Source organism: Ambystoma mexicanum, chromosome 9, assembly GCF_040938575.1.
Source record: "Ambystoma mexicanum isolate Mex_15411 chromosome 9, UKY_AmexF1_1, whole genome shotgun sequence".
Lineage (NCBI taxonomy): Eukaryota > Metazoa > Chordata > Amphibia > Caudata > Ambystomatidae > Ambystoma > Ambystoma mexicanum.
The window spans coordinates 168,462,303-168,482,543 of record NC_090931.1 but is presented as its reverse complement, the minus strand read 5'-3'; the positions used below and the strand labels follow the sequence as shown (position 1 = coordinate 168,482,543).

Here is a 20,241-nt window from a genome sequence, read left to right as displayed (position 1 = left end):
CCCTAAATAATCTAGTGTTACACAGCATCCCTGAATACAAATGTAGCACAGCACAGACCTAGAGATACCGAGCACCTAGGATAGCTAGTTCTACACTGGACCCTGTATAATCCAGTGTTGCACAGCATCCCTGAATACATATGTAGCACACCACAGACCTAGAGATATAGAGCATCCAGGATAGATAGTTATACAAAAAACCCTACATAATCTAGTGTTACACACAGCATCCCTGAATATATACGTAGCCCACCACATACCTAGTGGTACAGAGCACCCAGGATGGCTAGTTCTAGACAGGACCCTATATAATCCAGTGTTGCACAGCAACCCTGAATACATATGTAGCAAACCAGAGACCCAATGATACAGAGCACCCAGAATACGTAGTAATACACACGACCATATACAATCTAGTGACACACAGCAGCCTGAAAACATATGTTGCATGCTGCAGACCTACAGATACAGATCACTGATGATAATATAGTTATAAACAAGACGCCATATAATCCAGTGCTGCACAGCAACCCTGAATGCAGATGTAGCACACCAGAGCCTAGTGATACAGAGCACCTGGGATAGCTAGTTATACACAAGACCCTAAATAATCTAGTGTTACACAGCATCCCTGAATACAAATGTAGCACAGCACAGACCTAGAGATACCGAGCACCTAGGATAGCTAGTTCTACACTGGACCCTATATAATCCAGTGTTGCACAGCAACTCCAAATACATATGTAGCAAACCAGAGACCCAGTGATAGAGAGCACCCAGAATACGTAGTAATACACACACCTCTATACAATCAAGTGATGCACAGCAGCCCTGAATACCTATGTTGCAAACCACAGTCCTAGAGATACAGAGAACCCAGGATGGCTAGCTATACACAAGACCCTAAATAATTTAGTGTTACACAGCAGCCCTGAATACATATCTAGCAAACCAGAGACCCAATGATACAGAGCACCCAGAATACGTAGTAATACACACGACCATATACAATCTAGTGACACACAGCAGCCTGAAAACATATGTTGCATGCTGCAGACCTACAGATACAGATCACTGATGATAATATAGTTATAAACAAGACGCTATATAATCCAGTGCTGCACAGCAACCCTGAATGCAGATGTAGCACACCAGAGCCTAGTGATACAGAGCACTTAGGATAGCTAGTTATACACAAGACCCTAAATAATCTAGTGTTACACAGCATCCCTGAATACAAATGTAGCACAGCACAGACCTAGAGATACCGAGCACCTAGGATAGCTAGTTCTACACTGGACCCTGTATAATCCAGTGTTGCACAGCATCCCTGAATACATATGTAGCACACCACAGACCTAGAGATATAGAGCATCCAGGATAGATAGTTATACAAAAAACCCTACATAATCTAGTGTTACACACAGCATCCCTGAATATATACGTAGCCCACCACATACCTAGTGGTACAGAGCACCCAGGATGGCTAGTTCTAGACAGGACCCTATATAATCCAGTGTTGCACAGCAACCCTGAATACATATGTAGCACACCAGAGACCTAATGACACAAAGCACCAAGTATAGCTAGTAATAAACAAGACCCTATATAATCAAGTGTTGCACAGCAAACCTGAATACATATGTAGCACACCAGAGGCCTATGATACAAAGCACCGAGTATAGGTAGTAATACACAAGACCCTATATAATCCAGTGTTGCACACCAACCATGAATGCATATGTAGCACACCAGAGCCCAAGTGATATTCAGCAACCAGGATGGCTACTTATACACAAGACCCTATATAATCTAGTGTTACACAGCAGCCCTGAACACATATGTAACACATCAAAGAGCTAGTGATACAGAGCAGCCATGATAGTTAGTAATACACAAGACCCTATATAATCCAGTGTTACACAGCAGTCCTGAATACATATGCAGAAAACCAGAGACCTAGCGATACAGAGCACCCAGGAAAGCCAGTAATACGGTTGTCACTATGCAATCTAGTGATACAGAGCAGACAGAAACATGTATGCAGTACATGAGGCCTCCTTGTGGTGCACAGCGGACCAGATTATCTGACTATACAGGGCACCCAAGAATACTTGCAAACACTTCCGAACATCAATGAATGCAAACCAAGGCTGGCCAGATAAGAGGCACCACGTGGTCAGCGCTGTTCCAATCCCGTGCTATCTTTGTATGAGTTATTTTTATCAGATGCTTTAAATTTATTAAACCAGGACTTTTAACTCCCAGAATGCTGTTCTTTGGTAAATGAAAGCCCAGGGCTGGAAAAGGGCTGTCCCGGAGACATGAGGTCATGTACTCATCCAAGCCTCATTCACAGACCCCCCCCCCCCCCCCGCTCCATCCACCCCCAAGAAGCTGTGGCCCAGCGTTAAGCAGTAGGCTTCCACAGTTAAGCACCGGCTGGGCCCACTGGAAAACAGACTGACACCAGAAACACTGCTGCACCTGTGCTTATTTCATAGGCTCGGGTGGCACAGGTGGTACAACAAGTTAACGGACATCCAGTCCTTTCCCCGGGTGCCTGCGCGACCAAACAGACACACATGCCATTCCCCAGAGACCCCTTTCTCCTGGCCCGGGGTGGCAGGGCCAGCTGACGATGTATCAATGCCCCCCCTGCCCCCCCCCGCCCCTGCCTACAGCGAGGAAAAAAGTCTGAAGCACCCTGGGCATGCTTACATTATAATGGAGACATAACGGAATACAGCAAGGGGGTTATCGTTGCAGCTTGTCATGGGACAACCAGCCAGCAGGGACTGAAACACTGAATGGCCACGGGAAAGCTGGAAATCGTTATTTAACAGCAAGGGGCCAATGTAGTCAAAATCAGGTTAAAAAAGTTCAATGGGGTGTTAAGAACGTTGCTGGATACGGCAAAGCCCGAGGGGGTGAACCAGGCTCGGACTGGCCTATAGGGCAATAGGCCCATGGCTGAACCAAAAAAGCAAAATGTTGGTGTGGGCCAATTTTTTGGGTCAAAGTGGGCCACTTTTTTGGCCAATGTGGGCCATTTTGATGAGTTACTTCACTATGTGGCTAGTGGTTTTGATCATTGTTGCTGAATAAATATTCTTTAAATTGCTCAATTTGCATCACATTTTTTCAAAAGCCCCCCCCGTACTATTCAAACAGTCTGTCATACAAGGAATTAATTCCCATTTGCAACTGTGAGCCACTTTTTCATTGGTTCCCAAGACAATTGTATGCCCCAGTCCGACCCTGGGGTGGACGGCCTAAAGGCGGCAGCAAAGGCATCCTGTAAGTTGTGCGCTTAAACGCCCATTTAACGTTTTTCATTAAATTACGCATTTTGCTTTGTGATACTGCCAACAAAGTGGGTGCGGGGGCAGCTGCTTGGGTGCCACCCTGAGGCTAGAGGCACATTATAACTGATACAACTGAAAGGCCATGACGCCGTCCCTTCCGGGGTGGTACATATAACACTCCTATTCCACATGTCGTTCATCTGGGGCATTACTTGCACCAATCCCATTCCATGGTCTACTCCGTAGAGCGGTGCTTGCAGCATTAACCCCAACCCCCCCTTTCGTGCAGGGGACGTTGCCACAGTCTCCCTGGATGTGAACAGTACAAACAATAATGCCGAATAGCCTGAAATCTCTGCTAAGTAGATACAAGTAACTTGAGGTAACGCAAAATAAATGTGCCGTGAAGCCGCAGCAGGGACACTACATGGCGAAGATGTACCATGCACCCATCCCCTCCCCGAACAGGTGCCCCCTTCCTCACCACAGCCAGTGTCCGTACCATCCCAACTCCGCGGTCCCGTGGGACAGGGGCGGCTTCAGGGCAGCTTCAGGGCAGCTCGAGCCGGCCTTGGGGAGTGAAGCGGAGTTGTCTACAATATTTGCAGCCGGTCCATGGGAGTACCCGCTGCCCTGCGCCGGTCCAAGCTCCCCGCTTCTAGGAGCTGGCGCCGCTCTGCCTCGGTGGAAGGTTCGCCTGGAATTCACCCCAAGGCTGAGGGAGGGCGCGAGAGGGCCGTGAGAATGTGTAAAGGCGGTGGCAGCCGGGGCCCCAAGGGTGGCGGGGGTCAGGCGGGAAGCAGCAACAAGGGACGCCTGAAGGGGCTGGCACCTCCCTCTGCCATCCTCCCAGTCCCTTCGCCCCTCCTATACTGTTACCCAGCCCCCTTCTCTCCCTCTTCTTCACGCTTCTGCGTCCCCCCTCGTACCCTGCCCATTCTCCTCTACTCGTTCTCTCTCTGTGCCATCCTGCCCCCCTCTTGCCTCTCTGCCTGCCTGCTCCTCCCCTCCTCGCTCCCCACCCTCCCACTGTGCTCCCAGGTCTCACATGGCTTGTGACTGGAGTCTGCGAGCTCCATGGAAACCAGCCTAACACAGGAGCCCTCATCGGCGCCTCAGAGGAACAAAGCGCCGAGGTCCTGGCACGGCCGTGTGTACAGAGGGACAGCAGGCTCGGGCTTGCCAACACATGCTGGCAGGGGACTCCGGATGGCCAACTGACCGCCTGCTGAAACTGGAGCGTGACCCCGAGCGGGAAAAGCTCCAGAGCAGAGTGCCCAGGCCAGCAGTGCTCCAGGCCCCCAGCTGCGACCACCTAGACCCAGCACTGCCCAGAAGGGACGCTGGCTCCAGGCCATCAAGAGTCCAAATGAACGTCCAGCTAACTCACCCCTAGGGGGTGGGTGTCTCTCACCCCACCCCAAGAAACACCTACGCTCCGCTGTGAGCCTGGAGTCTGACCCTGGCGCCCACCCATCACCAAGCTGGGCCACCCCTCTCCTACAGTTCCCCTCCCCCTGACTGAGACTGGACCTTCCCTCCCAGCTTGCAGACACCCCAGAGGACACCACACCAAGCAGTCCCCCAACACCGGCCAGCACACCCTCACAATGCATTGAGACCAGGCTCTGGCGCGTAGTCACCGGAGCCCAGCGAACACTGGGCAGAACCACCACCACTCTCAAATACACTGAGCCTAAAACCTAGCTCCCAGGCCCTAGAGATCAGCCACCACCCACCAAGCCTGACTCTTCCTCGCTCAGAACCTGGGCCCTAGCACCCAGCTATTAGAACCCAAAAGGGGCATCAGGTAATAAAATCGCAGCAAAAATGTCGCTGGTAAAAAAAATGGCGGCAAAAACACTGTGGTTTGATCCGGTAAAGGTTAAGGGGAGCAGGGGTTGCGCGGGTGTCCCCTGCTCCCCTTAAATGGTATAATGCGTCCGGGGGTTGCAGGGTTGTCCCCCGCATCCTTTACATGATTGTTGTGCAAAAAATGGGTGTTAGTCTTAGCAGTGCACGGTGGTGGTGCGAGTTATGGTTGCTTAGCTCACCATAACTGGTGAATTTCCGAGGTTTTTCGGTTTTACCTGTAACCATAACGTCCCTGTAACAACATTTTTCCATTGAATTTTATAGGTGTTTACTAGCGCAACATAACCATAACGTCCCATTAACAACATTCTTTGTCAGTGAATTTCATTGGTTTTTAGCAGGATACCTTTAGTGTATAAAGAAGGACTGTGCAACATAGTGCAACTGGTGGCACCATGGTAATACGGACAGCAGTCGCGGACTATGCGTCTGTTTGCAGAGATCCTGTGGCATCCAACCGGCTGAGGAAGGCAGGTGCTCTCCTACATAGTGGTACCAATCACCAAACGCAAATAACATTGACAAACAGCACCATGTGCACAAATTGGCAGGGAAAATAGAGTAGATTTGCAAATTGTGTACCTATGAAGCAGACAGGACAAAGGCATAGGGAGTGCACCATAACGTAATGCATCAACAACAGAAGGGATGTCTGCCTTCACCAATCTTATCACACTGCTACTGTAAAGGGGAACAAAGAACGAACGGTCAGAGTAACGAATGGAAAGTGCTAAAACCTGAATGTCATTACAATGTAGTAAGGACCCTAAACTTTGTAAAATAATTGCACCGGTGCTGCAGCATGCAATAGTATGGAAGCATAACATATCTTGGTGTAATGCACCAATGGCAAGCACCTTACAGTGGCAGGAAGACAATTTACCTCATGATGCAAGTACTTTTTATAGTAACCCCATTGGTACGCACAGTGCTGTGAACCATACATGTGTAATATATATTTCTGCATGTACATCAAACACATTTTCTTTTCGGTAAGACAACATATTGAAAAGGAAAGCAAGGCAGTACAAGCGGCAACCCTTCCACAACAGCATACAGGCATAGGAAAGGAAAGAAACTCTGTGCATAGGGAAATGGACAGCGTGGCAGTCAAAGTGGAGGAATTGGTGAACAATTGTGCCGCTTTAAAGGTTGCGTACAAGGATGTCATTTGGACAAAATAACACAGCACTGGCACACCTGCATGTGTACTCCTTCCCCATTCCGGAGCCCGCCATTCTCTCAAAAACCGTTTCATGGGAGACGTTACGGTAATACATCAATCTCTTCCTCCCCTCACAACCAAACTGTGCAAATCCCTGTTTCCCCACAATAAGTACTTCTGCTACCCCTTCCTTTCCAAATGGGGTGTATGCACGTGTACAAGGAAACGATAATAATGAGAATGTTGCTGACTTTTTGAGTGGTAATGTTTTTATACCTAAAATGGGGTTCTGACTCAGCGGCACACAGTCCTCGTTGCAATGACTGCAAGTAAGAAAAAGGTAGGTGTCCTACGAACACTGCAGCTGCCCGGCCTATCCACAATGACGACAGAGCCGCCAGCATGCTCTGCACGTCCGCATGTTGTCCAGAACCAATCAATGCGTGTAGTCCCGGACGTTTATGCGTAGTGCAAGTACATGCATGTGTAGCTGTTCCTCTGTGTCCTGTGGACATCGCCACTGTGCAGCATATGCGAAGGAACGTTAATTAGGTTTGGGCGTCCACCCACGTCCTACAGGTAGCTATGCAGATAAATATCTCACCTGCTGTACCTTATAAATACGCAGCGTCTCCCTGAATTGTTGCGCACAATGCATTCTGCCCAAAACGTGTGCAGCTGACAGCCGTCCCAAAGGAGAACAGTGGCAACCTTCAACATGCAACCTCACCCACTCTGGGCATGAGCCCTTATTTCGGGGACAGGAGCCAGACACTCGAACAGCACGAAAGTGCAGGGTTCAGCAAACCAGAGAGTGTTTTTCGGAAAGTACACGCTTACAGACACACCACAATTCGCTGTTGCACATGTATATATTGTTTGGAACAATGTAGGCCTGTTTTCCGGGTGAAAGTTGTCCACAGCAACCCTACAAAAGGACACACCCCAGAGGTGCTCTGCAAAAAGTTTGCAGCTTTGCTGGACAAAGTAGCAGGCCACATAGGTTTGCCCTGTAAGTAATGGTGCACCAAATCTGATGTGCTACAGTGCGTCTGCATCTAATAGCAACCATGTTAGTCCGGCTGAGTACACACAGTAATTGACAGAATTAAGAACGGACCTTGCTGTGACACACGCAACTGCAGCTACGATATTCCCCATTGTCCCAATCGCATGGGTAGCTAGCGGCAAAGAGCAGTAAGCGCACGTGCGTTTCCCCAAGGATGGCGAGGGCCGTGTCCCAATGAAGCATAAACATTCCTACTTCCCTTTCCAGTTTCTTCTTTGCAGCACGCCATCACTGCATACTGTTAAAAAGTTCCACACGCTTCCACCAATGACATTGAAGAGCTCTCCATGTAACAATATCAGTTCTGTACAACAGTCCTCTGTGTACACACCCTGCCCAGAAATGTTATTGTGCAATCCCTGTGGCTCCGCAGTCCAGTTACCATCGCCGCCATCCTGAAAATCCCCGGATGTGGCTTTTGTGCTGCGTGCAAGCGTGGGGGCATAACGTGCAACCAGGGTAGGGGAAATTTGTTATAAGAGGCAGCTCTTAAAAGAGCTTCTTTTTTTTTAGATGCTTCTAGAGGAACACCTTTTTTTCATTTTTGATTAGATTTTGTGTTTTCTTGTGCGGACATTGTTACAGTAAACTCTTCACCGCATCTTGTAGACGGGCAAACAAACAGCATTACCAATGGGCGACAAAGAAATACCATCTGGTTGGAAAAATTCTGCATTTCCACAACTAATGAGGTAATTGTTGCAGAAGAACATCCCAGCAGAGGACAAAAAAGTATTCATGCTTCTGTTGATGAGACACCTTCTTGCGTCTGGCTTGGAACAACATTCATGAGCAGTGGGCCACACTCTTCGTGGTGTTATCAATGAGAACAGCACCTTGGTAGAGGGGAAAAAGCCTCTTCACTAGATCTAGCAACCTCTTTAGTTGACAGAACAAGCCTAAACAAGACATGTAACCCATGCATGCTGCCGTAGTGGATGACGATAACATCGCCTCTACCGAAAGTGGCCAGATCTTTGCAAAGTGCATCCATGTCGGCGAAACTGCGCTCGTAGACACCGTTCCACAATGCGACCACTCCTTCCAACCCGAAATTGCCATCAAAGTTTCTTTCCAGGGCATACTTTTGCAGATCTAGTAGAAAGGAATCACCTATAGGCAACATAGCAGTTTTAACGCCCCTTCCTTTGAACCACACCCACAGTACCAGATTGAATAATCCCAAAAGTCCCATGTGCATTGGACAGCAATGTAAAAAGCGCAGATTGTGGCACGTGCAGTGCCCAAAGTACCACGAGGGTCGCACCCAAGTAAAGCAGGAGTAGTCCGTCTTCCCTTTCCACTATCTTTTGTCCAGCACCACCTCATTGGGTACGGGCAAATGGGCACACACGATTCTACCAATGCCATGCAAGATGTGACCATCTAACACTGTCGGTGCTGCACAACACTTCATAGGTACCGTTAGAAAATCAGCCTGCTAGTGTACTGTCACGTGCCAGCACGTCTAGTACAAATTTCAGTAATAGATTGCAAAATGTGTGCATCCACATTCATCCACTTGCACACTGACTACCACAAATTTAAGGTACGGAAACTTTTTCTGCACTGTGTGTATTACTATGTTAAAAGTGCCTCTGCCCACAGTATCTGCCAGTGAGCGGCCATAACATTCTTTAAAAGCATACTGTTTTTTTTCCCATCCCCTACCACGAAGTGGCATGTTAGTGATATGTGCTTGCAACGTTTTCATTGACCCATATCATACAGTGTAATATCGACCCAGGAACTCCCTACTTTGCCTCGGACAATGCTACGAAATGTTTTCCCCATTAACCCACCTCCTTAATAAATTGTAAAAAAAATGGCATCAATAGCAGCTTTGAATGTATCATAGCCAGGGAAAGCAACTTTCCAAAAGATCATTGTCTGCACAGCTGCACTTCTGTGTAGGCTGCACTATTACAGCAGGCTCTTTTTCTGCCCCCTTCTACTCTCTGCCCTCTGGAATGCATCCAGAAGAGGAGTGCGCGACTTGGGATGGTATCTCTCCTACACTGAAATGTCGCCAATAGCTCCCAGTGGCTGCGAGGAATAAAGTGAGAAGACTCTGCATTATTCAAAAGGCCTTCTGGCCCCTGGGACCACAATACCTTCAAATCTAACTCCCTATATATCTGCGTGCGCAAGCTCTTCCCTCATCCGTCTCCAACTCCCTCAGGGCCATGCACTTCTGCAAAAAAACAATTGTTGGTAGATGTGCTTTTTCGCCTGGGGCCTCCCCCTGCAACAGGCTCCCTGCCTCCCTGACACTTGAGGGGAACCATTGCCAGCTCCGGAAGCACCTCAAAGTCTTCTCTTCACATCTTCTGTTTCTGCTCATCTCCCCGGCTAACTGCATGACGTAAACTGAATCTGCACTACTTACCTGACCACTCTATGATGTTGGACCAATGTCACCTCCCCCAGCCGGGTGAACCCCTACACTGGCCTTCTAGTAAACCCCACACTTGAGGACTGTTTCCTGTATGCCTAACAGTGCATCCACCACCTCATGTGTGCACTTATCTGTGCCCTTTGCACAATTGGCCCGTATTTTTACTTATTATGTTCTTCTTCCCATGTACTGTACCTTCCCCTCCCTCCACCCATGCACTTGGGCAATCTAAGTCACACCTGGCCTAGAAGGTTCTTTGTCTCTGTCTCCCCTCTGTCTGCCCTCCTTTGCCTCATTCTGCTTTGCTAGGCGTGTGTGTAGGCGGATTACGAATTCCGTAGCATACAATCGTACATCCTATGATATCATACACAAAATGCATGCACAACAGTAGGATGCCTGCCACTTACTGTGTACACTGCAAAGTTGTTTCTTTTTTGTTTTCCGCACTACCCCACTTACTGCACACTTTTCAAAAAATATTGTGCACACACAGCACATCTTGCATGTTACTAACTGCAAAGAAATACATACAGTTGATGCATACACCCAGGGTGCCTGCTCCTTACATTGCTCACTTCTACCATAGCCTTCTGCAATTCAGTGTGTAAATAAACCTTCGGGCACACTGTTTCAGTACACACCTGACCCACCAACCTTATAAACAGTGTCTTTCGCTGCACAGCTTCTTTTCCATGGCTCACATCCAGTAAATGGCTGGATGTGGCACGTGGAAGCATGAAAGTACAGCGTAAACTGCAGAGTTTTTGTGGTAGGGAGGGAGGTGGGGTGGGTTGTCGGTTGGGGGGTTAAACGTAAAACAGGATAAGGAGTTGGGTCTGTAATACTGTCTCACAAAAGAAAAGGTTTTTTTTGTCCTGTTTATGTTATGTGCATGCTTGTTTATACATTCTTTTGTTTTTTATGTCTTTTGATTCGTTTCTGTTCCCTTCTCCTCCTCAAATTTGTACGGACTGAACAGCAACGCTTCTCTTACAGTTCTACAGGCTTGTATGCAATGCAGCGTGCAGAGTGGCAAACAAAAGAGCATTGCCAATGGAGGTCAAAAAAATTCAATTTCCTTGGACCCACTGCAAATCTTGCTTGTTAATGCTGTCACAGTCAGTGCTGAACATCCCAGCACTGCACATAAAGGCACACATGCCTCTGTTTATAAAACACCTCCCAACCTCTGGCTGTGGGCAAATTACACCCTAATGTTCAAGACGTGCAATTACCTACACCATGTCCTCGCAAACACATAGCACCTCACTTTGGTTGTTCCACCAAGAGTAAAATTCTCTCTGCACCCATTATTCAAAGGTCACCATCCTTGGAGAGAAACAGAGGCAACTCTACATAGCTGCAGTATGGTGTGCTGGCTGTCATCAAGGAATAGGCTCTTGGGTGCATAGCCAATGGCCTACAGCCCTTGACCATGTATCAAATACTGTAGGCTTTACCTATACCCAGCACAACATAATGACCTCATGAAAGGGAACATTTCTCACATACTACAATCCACAAATGTAACATATGATGGGTGGTGCAAAGGGCAACTCATGGCCACCGTAAATAGCGCTATGTGGCTTGCTAATGTCCAATGTGGTGGCATAATGGGTACCATATGATACCGGACGCATATCAGGTCACTTGTGCTATTCAACCACATCTACAAAGTCCTGCACAACCATTTTTTTAACGTCACCCCCATCAGAGACATGTGTACTTAAACGTGCATGTCGGTGTTATGGTGGCGTGCTATGGGGCAGGCCTAGCCTCTTTGGTGACTGGGCTACAAGCTACGGGCTTTTGCCATACACCCAACATTGTAGCCCATGGCCACACCCAACTCACCATAACAGAGTTATGCAGGTGAACAAGTGACCAGGTACATGCAGGTCACCCCTAGCCACTTGCGCGCATGTGTGTCCTGTGGGAGAACTTCACCACTTCTCCCACAGGACACACTGGAGGAGTCGTCACTCCATCAGGTCCAGGTATATACTACACAGTGTAAGAAGTGCAACCAATCTGCACAACCATAAAAGCAACATTTTATGCAATGATCACAAACCGCAAACCAAAGGCAACATTGTAAAACCTTCTTCACCCCACCACACATATTTGGCAGTGCAAGGTGCCCACCCATTCATCAACATTCCTACAGGCTTAGCACACACAACACACCGTACTGCAGTGTACGTTGCAAGTTTCATGTGTTCTCCATTGTGCTCTCCTCTGCCATTGCTCTACCATCACTGACCGCTGGGCCTCACCACACACTGCACACCCTAGTACAACCTATGTTTTACTTCTCAGGTTATGTGTAATGAAGGCCCCATCTGCAAATAAGCCTGCCAACTTTTATCCTGGCCACATCTTTACATACATGGCTCAATAACATTGCGTTGCCTGTGAAGAACGGGATGTAAGTGGCTGTGTACATTGTCCATATTGCAACTTTCTGATGCTGATGACTTCCTTTCATGGCACAATGTGGTAAAACACTTCCTCAAGCAAGGGTCTTATAAGGGCCTACCCATAGCAAACGCACATGGTGACATGTGGCTCCTATTGTGCAACAGGGGCAATGATGTGCACCGGATCCTAATGTACGCATAACAGCTCACTTCTGCTGTTCCACCAAGTGCACAATGTCCTTCGCCGCCATTGTGTGCTACTCACCAACTCCAAACGCATGCACAGTAACCACTGCATCTCTGCATCATATTACGGAGGCTATGATGCAGGCCTGGGCTGTTGGGGGCATGGCCTACCAATGGTGCGTACTGCACTGCAACACTTACTAATCTGCGCAGCAAGCACATAGAAGAAACATTTGCACCGGGACCTCTTTCATATGTACACTATTCCGTTAATATACCCAGTGGACACACAGCTCGACTGGTCACTGCACTATCTACATCCATACACCTACAACTGTAGGTTGTTCTACCAATCACCACACACATGCAACCAACATTGTGCACACTGCAGCCAAATCGCACACAATAAGCAACAATGTGGCACCTACTTTCAACTAGTGTACATACCTTATCAACCAGTGGACATCATTTTCTGTGCTAGGGCTACAGCCATGCATACAAGGGGCTACGGACTTACCTCACACAGCACACCATACTACACGCTATGTTTAAATCCTCATGTGTCTGGGAATACACTCCCCTTCTGCAAATGTGCCTGCCACCACTCATGACAGAAAGACATTGCCGCTGTAGCTTGCATGCCATAACGAAGGTTGCCTACAACGATCACACAAGATAGTTGCCTGTTGAGGTCTCTGCGGATATGGTGGAGCATGCATGGATAGTGCTGGCAAACCGTCTTCTTGTATAATTATATATATCACGTGAAGCTCTTCTCACTCTTGCACCCTTTCCATCCCTTCTTCCCACCACCAGATGCCGTACACTAATGCCGTACACTATGTTTTTCAGATCCTTTTGCCGCTGCATTGTCCTCCAATACAACATACTGCCGTCATGGAACACTTTTCACACATCCCGTCACTGAACATTGCAGGTCAATCAAAATTTTGACTGCGCTGCAAACAGGGAAATCGGATGCCGGAGCGGACACAGATATGACTAATTGTAGTACACGCACTGCTACGTACACGAGGCCCAGCCAGGCACACAATAGCTTACAGCCTTGCCACACACACCGCAACACTATTTACCAATACAACATGGTGTTTCTCAAAACCTGGGACGCACAGCACGCTTCCCTCCAGCCAACCACTGGCCATGTCCACTGTTTGCCGTCACCACAGTGTACCGCAGGCCAATGACACTTCAGTCCGCAAAGCCAGATATCACAAATCTTTTGGGACGTACATTTCAGTATTTTGCAAAAATACTAGTCGGATTTCCACCAAACACACAAAAGCATGCTTTCTGACCCAAGCCCCCGCTCCTGTCGCAAATTTGGTAAAAATCCGTCCAGGCGTTCGGGTAGCTTTTCCCCATTCAGTCTATGGAAAAAAAATGTGGGACCCCCGTATAACTTTGCCCCCCCCCGCACAAATCCTCACCCAACTTGGCAAAAAAAAATTCAGAGCTGGCCATATACTTTTTTTTGCAAAGTTTGGTGAGGATTGGTCTAGGGGCACAAAGTTATAAGCCAAAGAAAAACCCCTGAAATTCGGCAGTTATGGCAAGATAAGCAACCATAACTCGCACCACCGTGCACTGCTCACACTAACACCCAGGACATCAAAGGTGACATCACAAATGTCATTGATGACATCACATGTGCATTTACTTTTCATGAAAACTCTGTAGGAGGGATTCTTATAATGTTGACCAAAAAGTGTCAAGGATCATTTGAATAAATATCATGAGCTAATTAGTGCATTAAGCAATGCATTGATATAAATAGCATTCTATTATGAAGTTCTATCCAGTATACTAAGCAACTCATGCAGAAACCTAGGCGGTGTGTGCAGTATACATGATGAAGGTGCAATATTCATAATCTTGCCATGTAGAATAATGAAATGATAACTGCTTTCTTATTAGAGTTTTGCGTACTGTGAAACATGTAATAAGTAGCTAATAAAACCCACTTAATACATAATTACATTATTACAGCCAAACACAAAGAGACAACAACACATACAAATATGAGTATAGACAGGGACAGAGAAGTAAGCAAAAAAGCAGAAGTAGTAGCAGAAAGAGTTCATAACCTAACTGATTATCTTTATGCAGAGAAATGATTGCTCTATTTCAAAGCTGCTACTTACTGTATGTATGTGTATCAAATGATGTCAGTGAAGCCTAAGGAAAGGAGTGTGAGTACAATGTATACAAATATGAGCATATACAGGGAAGGTATAGTAATAAAAATAAAACTATGAGAAAGTGCTGATAACTCTAATGATTATCTTCATGCACAGAAAGGATTGCTCTCTTTCAAGCCTGTGTCTTCAGCTATATATATGTTTCATATGATATGACTTGAACCTAAGTCTACAAATATAGTACCTTTTAAATTTTTACTTCCTGACTGTTACTGAAGAAAACTATGTGGCTTAGATATGTCAGTAAAGGAAAAAAAGGGAGAGCCAGCCATGTGATGTCATCAGTGATGTCATCAATGACATTTGTGATGTCATCTTTGATGTCCTGGGTGTTAGTGTTAGCAGTGCACGGTGGCGCGAGTTATGGTTGCTTATCTTACCATAACTGCCGAATTTCAGGGGTTTTTCGGTTTTACTTTGAACCATAACGTCCCTTTAACAAAGTTTTTTTACTGAATTTGATAGGTTTTTAGTAGCGCAACTTAACCATAACGTCCCTTTTAACAACGTTTTTTCATTGAATTTCATAGGTTTTTATTAGCGCAACTTAACCATAACGTCCCTTTAACAAAGTTTTTTTACTGAATTTCATATGTTTTTAGTAGCACAACTTAACCATAATATCCCTGACTTTATATACATGTAAAACATACTGAACCCCTAGCTAGCGATTTCGATGTCCGCGGACTACTGCCATGTCCGCAGACATATCGAAAATCTGAGCGTGGTCAATGTAAATTTAAATAGTGTGCCCCATTTCCCCTTTGAGGTTGGCTCTGAAAAGAGCCGTTTTTTGGGGGTTTTTTTGCAGATGCTTGACTGACACCTGTTATTTTGTATTTTTTTTTTCTTACTTTACTCCTAAAATCTTCCGATAACCTTCTCCAAAGCAACCCTTACATTCCAAAACAGAATGGCATTTCCCATAAAAGATAAGGAAATGCCATCTTCTTTAAAATAAACAGCATTACTGGAATCAATATTCTCATTATTACAGAAGAACATACCAACTCTAAGCATGAAGGCACACATGCCTTGGTTGATTACACGCCTAGCATTGTTTTGCTGAGGACAAAAAAACGAACTATTGTCCCATATTGCCCTAGGTACTAATCCAGAAAAAAATAATTTGGTATTTGGAAGGATGTTCATTACTGCTTGAACCAAGTGTTCCAAATCTGCCAACAAAGTAGGGGCACTGACATAGCCTAAATGGAAAGCACCATAGTGCAAAACTACCACATGGGGACTGTTCATCCTGCCCATATCTTCACAAACTTGTACAATTCCCTGTACATTGCAATCAGGCACAGTGCTCCACACCACCTCCACTCCTTTAACATCAAAATTCTTTGCAACATGCCTGCATTGAGCATACTGTTGTAAACCATGCACAAACATATCTCGAAGCACCAACACTCTGACTTTCTCCACTTCTGCCATCTTCACTACACACAGTCTCTTTGAACACAAATCCACAACCTCAACATCTGATTGGCTGATCCCTACAGTCTTCTTTCCATGCTGGATTTGCTGGAAAACCCCAGATGTAGCACGCCCTGTCCGCGGACCGCGTAACTCTTAGACAGCCCTTCTACCATTTCCACTTCACTCTCTGTGCCATTCCCTCACTGGATACAGCTAAGCAGGCACACAATACGGAGAACGTCCTCAGAACACCCCCATTTTCTTTATGTACGAACATTTCAGGACACCGCGAGTGTTCTTAGAACACTTTCAGCTTGACAACGAACAATACAGACAACGTCTTCAGGACACCCCCTGCGAACATTCCAGGACCCCACAAGTCTTCTTAGAACACTTTCAACTTGACACCGAATCCATTCTGTTTATTTACGAACATTTCAGAACAGCCGTGTTGTCCGCAGAAAAATCGAACACAACAAAAGCGTCTAGCACATAAAAAAAACAGACCATTGAACCTATTTCATACTCCCCACACTCCCCAAACACTCTTACACACCAACACACTCCACTAAATACAATTTTTAATCCAAGTTTCACCATGCTGTCCGCGGTCGTCGGCGAATGCAAGATGGTGGGCGCCACAAAAAATCTGACGCGCTCCACGCCGTCCAATCAGCGAACACGTCGCATGTTCGTGGACACCACGCAAGCCGCCCAGGCCAATCAGGACACTGTCCGCGGAGCGAACCGGGAAGTCCGTCTGCGAAGTGAACGGAGATATCACTAATTCTTTTGCCTTACATTTTGCTCATTTAAAAAAAAAACTACTGGACAGATTTACACCAAATTTGAAAAAGCACGCTTTCGGGAGCAAGCCCCCGCTCCTGCGGTAAATTTGGTGTAAATCTGTCCAGCGGTTTGGTCTGTAGGCGTGCGCAAAGTTTTTTCCCATTATGTCTATGGGAAAAAACAAATGTTTTGTGACCCCCCTATAACTTTGCCCCCCCTGGACCAAACCTCTCCAACCTTTGAAAAAAAATTCAGAGTGGGCCATATACTTTTTTTGCAAAGTTTCATGAGGATTCGTCCAGATATATATATATATATATATATATATTTATGTATGCCTAATGGATCCCCTCCGAAAGATCTTTTTAACGTCTCCCTTAAAAAATCTTGCACTATATTTGTAAATTGACCCCTCCTCCAACTACCTACAAACCCCTGACACGCAAATGTCTCAAGTCCCCCCTTACGTTACAGGAACCACAGTCTCATCTTTCCTCTCCGCCAATGGAAGCTCTTATAGCTGTGTAAGCGTCTCTCCTAACCGATCTCCGGTAAAAAGATCCCCTGTCACTCAGTCTTGTCTTTACTGAAAATTCCATGTGCTGAGAGCCTTTCCCAAGTTATCCCATGGAACTCTATACTCCTCTCTGCTTGGTTGGTATGCCCCTCCTGGAACTTTGTGACTGGCACCTCTGAAGTGATCCTAACTCCTTCGACGAATATTGCAAATTGATCTGACAAGAATCACTTCTCTAAAGCCCTGGGCGCCTTCTATGCCAGCACAAAGAAACTAGCCTAACTGCAAGCTCCAGGGAAAAGGAAAGCTACAATCCTAAAAAACAGCAGTATATCCCATATCCTAGGGGTGAGGCATGGGGTGCAATATTAAAAGAATAGAAAGAGGACTGGGACACATCCTCCACAGAAATCCTGAGCATCCTGGCCTGCCAAGAGATGCTGCTTGTGCATAGAAATTGCCCAAATTCTGGGTGGGGAACGGAATTCTCTTGCAGCCCAACACCCACATGAACCTTTCAAAATCTGGGTGACGCGTCAGGAGATGTAACCCACATTCCCTGCACTAACAGGCACTGCATAATCCAACAGCAAAACACTTCCAATAATCCATTCAACGCTATAGTACAGATGTGCCCCCTTAGTCCAGCATTGCCTGACAAATTCCCAGCGCAGGAAACCAAAGACAGGGGGAGAGATTGGCGAAAGTCTTGGAGCAGGCTCGAAAGAAGCTAAATACAATGCACTGGGGTGTGGGCAGGGAGCGTGGGGGAGCACGAGAACCTAGAAGGCGAGAGATCATTTAGGAAACATTAAAAAACGAACATAGTACTTCACATCAAAAGATCCTGTTTTGTTCAATGCTGCCCAGCCAGGAGGGTCTGCAATCTGGTTTGAGGTCTCAGAGTCATACCAGAGGAGAAATATCCACTTGCAGATCAGTCTGGTATCCCCCACAAGGATAATCCACCACTGAAATATCAGGCAACTCGCTGGAAAAAATGCACCAGCAGGAGGTTTCAGCCTCAACAGTGAGGTGGGGCTGGGGTGCATAGCCTTTCTAGGAAGAGCGAGAGGAAGGGATCCACATCTGGATGATCCACACTCATTTAACCCCCTGATACTCCAGTCTGCTCTTGACACACTTGTTCAGTGCCGAATTGGCCAGAATCTAGGGCTGGTATCAGACTGATATGCAAACGGGTGTTTCTCCTGTAAATTGACACACAAGAGTCCAAACCTTGTGAGTGGGCACCTTTCCGCAGGACAGGGTATGTGGCCTTGTTCGCGCGCACACTTTTGGCAAAGGATGATGCACCAAACACAGACCGAGTAACCGCAAACTGTAATGAAGACTCTTTGCCACAAGCAATGGTCGAAGTGAGCGGGAATGGCCAGAAGCGGCGTTCCACTACTTTTATTGTGTACTGTTAACCGTTCCACTACTTTTTGCAACCCTTTTTAGCATTGCGGAATGGTTCTTTAAAACTTAAAGTGCAATTCTCCACTTTACCACTGGATTTCAGTTACAGCTAAACTGAAATCGGTTTCAACACAATTGGCTGTCAACCAGCATGACTGCAAACCAGTGCCTTAAGTGGCACTGCAAAATGAGCCGAGGCTCATAAAGGGGTCATGGCCTAACGGCAGGGGGTCACCTGCCGGCGCATTAGACCACACCCTTTGACGGCCCCAGCTCAATGGGCTACAAGCACCCCCACCAGGCAGCCTTTTGTAGAGATCAGCACCCTCTCCACACTCGGGGGAGAGGGTGCTGATCTCTGCATTTATTTTCTATAGGCTTGCCTGTCAGGGGACAGCATGTCACCTTTTCAGCCTTAATGGTGGCACGGCCCAATTAGATTTCGGAGCATGCTGGGTCTCGGCCACGGCTGGCCCTGGCCCACTTGAAGCCATGCTACAACCCTTGAAAAATGTGTTGCACTTTGCTCCCTTCCTTCCTACTCTGTCCCCCGCCAGAGTCACAGTTCCACTACTTTTTTGGTACCCTTCCATCACTGGCCACAACAGAAACGCCTGGAGGATAGACTTTCCCAAAAGGGTAGCGTGCGTCTGGACAAAACGAGGCTAAGTGGACGTTTATCCAGCATTCTTCTGTTAACAACGACATCCAGGATATGAACCACTTTCTGTGAGACTAAGGAAGTCTTTACAAGTAAACATCCATGCACCATCTTTGGAACCCACCGAAGCAGCAAAGAAAGCAGCAACGTGCGTCCACATGTGCCACTAAAAAAAAGACATGAAGCAAAATGGCCTTTTAAATAAGCTAAAAACTGAAATGACCACTGCCAGAGACAACGTGTGTGTGTGTGTGTGAGACAACATTTGTCAAATTGGTCCTGCTGATATATTGCATTGCATAGAAAATGCACATCATTTTACATTCCCCATCCACATGGGGCCCGCCCCTGCCAGTGGTCGAACTCGCGTCTCACACCTTGGACGACAAACCCAGGCCAAATCACTCTGTCCCGGTTTACTTTAATAGAGTCATACATGTTATGTAGTGCTACTCTGCTTTTATACTGCGCCAAATCACCACTGTAGTAGTTTCAGGGAGATTGATCATGTCCATGGCGTATTGCGCCCCCGCTTGGATCACTACTGTAGTAGTTTCAGGGAGACCGATCGTGTCCATGGTGTATTGTGCCCCCTCCTGGATCACTACTGTAGTAGTTTCAGGGAGACCGATCGTGTCCATGGTGTATTGTGCCCCCTCCTGGATCACCACTGTAGTAGTTTCAGGGAGATTGATCATGTCCATGGCGTATTGCGCCCCCTCTTGGATCACCACTGTAGTAGTTTCAGGGAGATTGATCGTGTCCATGGCGTATTGCGCCC

At 46.8% G+C, this 20,241-nt stretch overlaps 1 protein-coding gene across 4 annotated transcripts in view; it reads right to left on the bottom strand.

The window, feature by feature from the left end:
• USP2 (ubiquitin specific peptidase 2) overlaps positions 1-20,241 on the bottom strand; it is a 357,749-nt gene that overhangs the window by 297,161 nt on the left and 40,347 nt on the right. The window contains exon 1 of one of the 4 annotated variants that reach the window (XM_069614353.1): positions 3,793-4,107. The exons of the other annotated variants lie outside the window; for them this stretch is intronic. The gene's annotated coding sequence lies outside the window, so the exon portion shown is untranslated. Of the gene's footprint in view, positions 1-3,792; positions 4,108-20,241 lie in introns of those variants that run through there. 4 annotated transcript variants of the gene reach the window in all.